The sequence below is a fragment of the Plodia interpunctella genome, chromosome 14 (genome assembly GCF_027563975.2).
Source record: "Plodia interpunctella isolate USDA-ARS_2022_Savannah chromosome 14, ilPloInte3.2, whole genome shotgun sequence".
NCBI classification, from domain to species: domain Eukaryota; kingdom Metazoa; phylum Arthropoda; class Insecta; order Lepidoptera; family Pyralidae; genus Plodia; species Plodia interpunctella.
This window is the reverse complement of record NC_071307.1, coordinates 2,748,597-2,757,087: the sequence shown is the minus strand read 5'-3', so window position 1 is coordinate 2,757,087 and position 8,491 is coordinate 2,748,597.

Genomic DNA, 8,491 nt, shown 5'->3' with positions numbered 1-8,491 from the left:
TCATGGTAGCATCGATATTACCTACGTTTAAGATTGCTTTAACTAATCCTCAAGTCCTCTAATTGTGTGTTCCAGGTACTTCAAAGTAGAAACTGGTGTCATAACGCTGGTATAATACAGACGGTAAAACCCATAAGCTGTCCTTTCGACCCTGGACCCATACAAAGCATTGTTCGAGAAACGGTTCTTGCATCCGTTGAAAAAAAAAATATTTTATAGTTATTGCCCTCATATTGTGTAGGTATACTTTCTTGAGAGCTTTTATTAGAGGCACCGCCAAAATTTACCCGATATTTTGAGCTTTTTATATGCTTTCTTCTCTTTTCAAATACAGCAATTGAGTATCATGTAATGTTTTTTTTAAGCGTACCTTTTATATTGATGTTTGGACCTTTTTAAGGTACCTTACCTCAAAAGGTAAAAAGTACCTAATCGCTGAGCAAAAATAAATCGATCACTTTTTGACTAAATATATACCTACTTGTCTCATTTGTATTATTAAATCCTAAATAATATTATAAAAGAGAAAGTAAGTTTGTTTGTTATCTCTTCACGCTTTATCTACACATTGAAATTTTGCATAAGTAGGTACATGTAGTTTGAAGTATGGAGAAGGACATAGGGTACCTTTTATCCCAGAAAATAAACGCGGGCAAAGCCGCGGCAAAAAGCCAGTTGGAAATAAAATTAAATAAACCAATAGCGAAATTACTTCCATCCTTGTGCCATTTTTAAGACTACCTAAGACGCTGAAATTATTATTTTTTGAAATTATTATTTGTATACAGACGCGCCGCGCTTCGTAAGGAATTCCTCACACCTTCTCTGAAGTTGTAGATCGAGCTCCAAGCTACGACACGGATCCTGGTCAAAACAGTCAAATATTAAATTTGTCCATACTATTATTATAAAGAGGTAAGCTTTTGTATGTTTGAGGGGGTTAATCTGCGAAACTATCGAACCTATTTCAAAAATTATTTCACCATTAGAAAGGTACCTACATTATCCAAGATTGCTATAGGCTATGTTTTATCTCAAAATTCCCACGGGAGCTAAGCCCCGGGCAACATCTAGTTTTTCACTGATCGCTGGTGGCCGTAGCTTTTCGAAAACCTGCAAATAAAATATTACGTTCTTGTAACGTTTTTATTACTTGAGACAATACTTGCCGCCCGAGCTCAGGTAACATTATACATTAAATAAATACCATGATTACAAATGTGTTAAGTCCTCGCTGGCCGCTACCTGCTCGGCCATTATTACCTGTAAGTACTTAGTAAGAGAGATACGGAACAGATTGTTATACCATCTAATTGTTGCAATGAGTAAAGAAGATTAAAATGTGATTTTAAAACACTTCTATGTAAATTATGCGTTTAATACTGGTGCACACATAGGTAATTGTCTTGGGAAACAATGCATGACATTTAAATATAAACGTTGGCGGTCTAGAGGTTAAGACATGTGAATGAAAGGTACCAGGTTGTAATTCTCCTCTTGCCTATATAGATGAGCTCCCACTATTTTTTCAGTTTCTTACGCAAAAAGTTGGGCGCAAATCCAACTAGTGGAAATGTTTGCGCCGGACTATCTGTCAATTTGTTATAGAAAAAGGGGGAGCAAAAAACATCTAAAAAAATTTTACGTAATAAATGAATTGAATTGAACGTAGCCTATGACATTCTCCAGCTGCAATCCTCTATTTGACCTGAAAGAAGTACAAAAGATACATTTTCATATCTATAATATTTCATTATACCTACTATGGATCCCTATTTATAATAAATAAATAAATTTATTCAATTCTTACAGGATAATAAGTATAATAAATAATATATTAGGACATATCACACAGATTGAGCTAGCCCCAAAGTAAGTTCGAGACTTGTGTTATGGGATACTAACTTCACGATACTATATTTTGTAACAAATACATATATAATAAACATCCAAAACCCGGGTCAATCAGGAAAAGATCATTTTCCATCATGACCCGACCGGGGATCGAACCCGGGACCTCTCGGTTCGGTGGCAAGAACTTTATCACTGCGCCACCGAGGTCGTTAACTATTAACAATTAAAAGAAGTAAGTATATAAATAAAAGGATCACAAACAATATGCCTCCATTCATATTGAGGCACTACTTATGCTGCTTAACTTAACATTTCGAGTAGGTACCCAGCATATATATAATATATACTTATGCTACAACTGGGGCATCCTGTATTTGGTGCACTAACTGGCGGATCGCGTGGCATGCGATCCATGGATTCGGCATTTGCTTACCACATACTTAAGTGGTTATTATTTAGTACTAACCGTTCTGTCCCCATCCTTATTTTCGTATATGTGATATCAACTCCCTCTATTTTCGTGCTTATTTTCTGGCTGCCTGTATATGACTAAGAAACTAATAATGTTGTCATATTTTTAAAAATCTGAAAACAAAAGGCTAAAGTTATATGATCAGATGATTTCAATGCGTCTGACAAGGAATGTAGGTAAATTAACTAAGCTGGAAAAATAGTTTCAATTTATTTTTTAGAGTCAATATGGCTATTTATATAATGTTATACTAATATGTAGCTACTGTTATTGCTTTAAGGTATTTATTATATTTTCTGTTAGTTTCGGAAAAATGTGAAAACTAAATTAAAATAAATTTTGACGAGTTGACACATTCGTGTGAAATAAATTCGATTTTTTAATGTAAAAGAGCTATTTCCAATACTCTCAAAACATCACAAAAATCAAAAGTATTCTCTTGTTTAAAATATTTTCTGTAAACGTTGTATCGCGGATCAAGTCGGTACCTATTGTCGGTGTACCTATTGTATCGCGAGTCGTGCCGTAGACTGTACTTATAATGAAAACAAATCGCGTGGCACTTCCTCAATTTCAGGCGTGCGCGAGGTCTGCCTACCCTAATATACAGATACAGTGCCACGTCTTTTTCTCTTACGGGGTACACAGGGCTATATTTATCTAGGTAACTTATTGGTGGAATCGAAATTCAGGAATAGTGAGAGGTTGCTAGTCCAGCAACTTTTAGAATAATCTCCAGTTTACAGCCCTTCGACAAAATCAATGAAATAATCTACATTCTTTGCTTTTTATCCCTCCCACACTAGCACAGGAAACATACTAAGTATATTGTATAATTTAACTAAGTAGTTATAATTTAAAAACATCCTTATTATGAAAAATCGTCGTCTCAACTCGTCGTTTCGGCTCCTTCCACAGCCGAAGCATATCCAGAGCAAATCTTCGAAGCTCAGCGTGCGCCCTACTACTTTTACTTCTTCACTTCTTCTTCATCATGAAAAATACTATAACTGGGACAATGTCGGCAACCCTATATCCCAAACTTCAGACGTGCGTGGCCATACATCAACCCGAATTACCTTTACGTGTGTGTCGGGCATACCCGGCCATGTGTGATAGCATCTGGCCCGATAATAAAATGGACGGGGTTGATTTACATCGAATTTTGGTCGGTTGCTTTGATTACACGTATAAGTTTTGTAATAGCTTTGTGTTTTGATTTATGGGTTAGCGAAAGTGCTGGTAGTACTTAGGCCAATATAATTAGCTTAATTCGCCTTAGATATTAGAAATGAAAATTAACGTAATTGTAAAGAATTTAATCTAGATATAGACGTTTAAATAATTTCAGGATAGACAGATTCAGAGAAGGTAGTAAGAGTAGTTGCACCGTCAACTTTGACGTTAACTTTAACGAGCGCAGAAAAACGCTATATACGCCATTTTGTATACATTCATGTCAGCGGCGCGTCGGTTAAAATCATCGTCAAATTTTACATTGCATTGCATATCACCGTAATATTTATAGAAGGTGTGAAGTGGAGAACAAGAAGTATCGAAATGGACCTGGGACGCCGACAGGCCGTCACTCAATGGCTGAGGAAGTAACAAGGAAAGCGCCTAGTTGAAAGATTACATTTCCTGAAATTCTTCGATATATTTTTGTAAAAATCTTCTTGTTGTTTGCATTACACCTCGCATGTTTATCTCTAAAGTATAAAATAAAATATTCATAAGGCTTCATAAAACGCCAAGAACTAATTCATCTCGTTATCTCTTGCAGTAAAAGTGCATACTGCGCTGCATAGGTATGCATTTTGCTGAAGTGCCCGCGCGGCGAAGCGGGAGAAATGAATAATTTTGGCTGCATCCACCTCGTCTTGTCTTGAGTATGCAGAGTAGTGTACGAGCAGAGTAAACATCGTTTTGACACCTTAAGTCCGTACACATCGTTTTCCTATGCAACGCTTTTGCTGCACTGTATGACTGCATGATTGTGACGCATGCGTGTATTCCGCGTGTACATGTGCGTTAAAATACTATATTATGAATGAAGTTTACTTTTGATATAATTTTCTATTCTCCTATGGAATTTTGTGACGCAATTTTCAAATGCATTCGAAATGATGCCCAAAGAAGTATATTAGTTTTACATTTTTTTTAAATGTCTAACTTCTATTATTGGATCTTTGCGTTGGTCGGAAAATATACTAGTTGTAAGAATTCTTTGTAACTTTATAATGTTGTGTATAAAAGCTTCAATTTCACAAAATGACTCCATCACTTAATAGCAGAAAATATTGCACGCAGTTTTAAAAAACGATTTAATATCGTGAATGATCCCACTTAAATGACATTACCATTTTCTCACTATACCTAGTTTTAAGCAAATTAATGGAAATATTCTACTTTAAAATACTGACGGATCTGTTTCTCCGTGTTCTGTGGTGACCCTCCATGCATGCGATGTTCATATCAGTGCTCGCTGAAGGCTGAAGCCAAAAAAAAACTTCGACACTTGTCTGCCAACTTGTACTGCACACTTAGATTAGTTTCCACGAAGAAGTTTACAACTCCTCAACTTTCCACTATTTATTACGGCATTGACGAGCTATGTGCAGGTTTTTTGAGTGTTGAGTGAATGAATTCATATTGTCAATTAATTCCTGTGTCCCAAAAAAACTAGAAAGTTTCTAATAAAATATTTTTTCTAATATAGCAAAGTTTGTTTAGATTATTTGGCAATCTGTCATCCAGATTTTCCTAGTACAGATACCATAGTCTTTCACATAGATCACTATTTTGGTAACTGCATGATTTCACCTAATTATTGTCTACCTAGGTAATTTCTATGTGAGAGAAGAAATAAAGATTATTATTATTATATAATATTATATTATTAAAATTATTGTTATTTTTAATTTGCGAACTTGCTGCTCGCGGCTTCGCCCGTTTTAATTCCGGCTCATAACTTATTAGTGTCAATATCTCTGGTTCTAAGCGGCGTCTCGCGATAAAACCTATACCAGATTTTAAGCTAGACTATCCGCTGTCAACTGCATCATACACAGCGATATACATACTTGCACTCAGATGTAAAAGTCGTGTCAGACCCTTTAGGCGAATTGAATATAATCTGACACCAGAATAACCAATAATACACTCGGTAAGAAAGAAAGAATTTCAGTATACTTAATATTATAATAAAAATTTTCAGTATACTTAATTTTATATTATAATATAATTTTATTTTTTTTTAATTTATAAATAACCCTTAAGACGTTCTATATCCAATTATTACAACAGAGCTGACCCGAGCGCCGTGGTGACACGAAAGTGATCAAGAGCAAAACCAATTAAATTCGTCTTCCCATTGAAGTAGTAGTCTACCTCGGATGGATTTGACATCTCAGTTATTGTCGACAATCGTTCCCCTTTTGTTTTAGTTTGTGCTAACAAACAAGTTAGAACACGCTCACTAGCGCCACCATCTCGTTTTTATCAATTCTTTTCTAATTTATCGGGAAAACTAAAAAAATAACATAGGAGATTATGCTACACTACATATAATTTTATTTGAATGTGACTACATTGTATATTTAATACTTTCAAATAAAGTGACTACTTTACTACTGATTTTTGTGGCCACCGTAAGGCTCAGGTAAATTGTGGCAACTGTGTCCAAAAAACTATAAAACTTTCTAATAAAATATTTTTTCAAATAGAGTAAAGTTTGTATAGATTATTCTTTTTTAGTTTTCGCAAATAATTAAAAGAAATTGTTTTAAATGTTATGGTGGCGTTAGTGTGCAGGTATACATACAGGCCTTCAAAGTACATTTATGAGATGAAAAAAATTAGGTCTCGAGTGGCGATCAATCAAACCCACGACCCTGCCTAATCTAACAAATAAGTTGAACTATCGCAAAATAGTAAACAGACTTCACCATTTTGTGTTGAATTGTAAGTCATAGCTGACCTCTGAAAATACATGGCGTTTTACTTTTGTCTATGGGCAATAAAGACGTGTATGGCCGCCGCGGGTTGTCTACGGTCGACCATAGACAATGTAGATCGCGGCAGAACGTGGTAATGAATCAGATGTGTATCAGCGGACGTGTGAGAACATACGGCCAAAATACAAGCCGTAAATATGGGCTCGCGTGCGCTTGCATTCGAATTTTGAATGCAATAGAACTGGCTATCAATATGTCGCATACTTATTATGAAAAATTATTGTTTTAAATTATTTTTTACGACTTTTGCTATTGCAAAAGTTACCATTCATTTACTCCGGATTGCAAAAATATAAAGATCTCACATAATAAGTATATCATAACTGTACATAGTACTTATATAGAATATTGGTTCCATGCATGAATGACTGCCTCTTAAAATTGAATAAATTAGTCCTTGCCAATAACATAATTCTTTTTCTAGGTCTCTTACTTACGTCAAAAATTTACTTTAGGTATTATATACTACACTTCCCAAGCGCAGACTAAGAAGTGGCGCACGTAATAAACTTAATCTAAAAACTTTTCTTGAAAGAAGTTCATTTAACAAATGTTACTATAATAATATTATATATTAAATGCCACTTCGTCTTATCTAAAAATAACTGGTTTTAATATATAAATAAACTTGTCATGTCTAGTCCTTCCAAAGGCAGCTCCCAACTGCCTCGGGCCCAAAATAAAAGTTAAAACAGCGGTTGATAAGAGCCGAAAATTTCGATGTTTCTGACTAGGGTTAGGCTTGCAAGCGAATTAGCACGTGTGTTTGTATGACCGTGGAGCTGTGAAGTTTAGATGCGGCATTGTGAATTTAAATTATTTTACCCTGGTTCTGTCTCTCAACTTCCGATCCCGATTTCATCCGGAGTTGTGATGCCGCGAAGCCCGGGCACAAAATCTGTGAGTTTCGATTTACAAACGTTAATATATTTTACCCTGATTATTGTGGTTTTATCACCCCAGAGAAATGCAAATGCCAAAACTAATTATATGACAAAACATATAAGTATATTAACATTTTTTTTAATAACTTAAAAAAAGTAAAGAAATTGAAGAGTAACTTAAAGGCAATGGCGAACTTATCCCATGAAGGGATCTCTTCTAGGCAACTGGTAAGTGAAATAATTTAAACATAACTTCGTTTCATTCTACCAATAAGAAATTTGGAAACAGCGGGATTTCTAAAAAATACATGAAATTGATTGAATGACCTATTGGGATTAAACTCAAACCAGCTGAATGTAGAAACTTGGAATTTTTAGAAATATTGTATACTAGCTTTTACCAGCGGCCTCGCCCGCTTGTATTTCCCGCGAAAGCATTTATTTTCTGGGATGAAAGGTACCCTACGTTCTTCTCCGTACTTTAAAACACATGTACGAAAAATTTCAAGAAGATCGGTTGAGTAGATAAATCATGAAGCGGTAAGTAATAAATAAACTAAAAATCGTATTTACAATGTTAGTTGGGGTAACGCACGACGAAACTGAGTACTACGATTTTTTTGCTTTTTGTGTAACGTTGCTTACGTCATAAGAAGAAAAAAGGAAATTCAATTCCTAAGAGAAGAGCTATTTGTAAAATAAGAAATCATTATGAAGAATAAGTAAATATTAAAAAATATATATCTGAAATCTATTTTTCATGGCTCTTGGCCTAAAATGTAATAACGCGGTTAACATACAGCACGATGCACGCTCGTTAAGGCTCGTTCACACGATTCGCGGAGTTAGTCTAGTCTGCCCCCTACTTTATCTTTTTGCACACTGTTAGTTCGGCTGGTTTTATTTCGAATGTTTGCAGTTTTCGACGAAACTTCAACGTGTAGATGCAATTAGTCTGTTTTTTTTTTTTAACTTTTTGCTTTATTTTGCTTGATAGACTTGTTTGGCAGTTTTAATGAGAAAACAGCAATTTTTGTTACGCTAGCGATGTAACGGTAAGTTTTATGTGTACGGTAATTTATCTTTTATCTATATTTATATATAAAACTTTTATGTTACTGACTGACTGACAGACAACGCACAGCCAAAACTACTGGGCGTAGAAAGCTGAAATTTGGTGTGTAAGTTCCTAGGACAGTGTAGGGGAGCACTGAAATTCCCACGGGAAACGAATTTTCACTCGCATATGAAGTTGTGTATTTTTA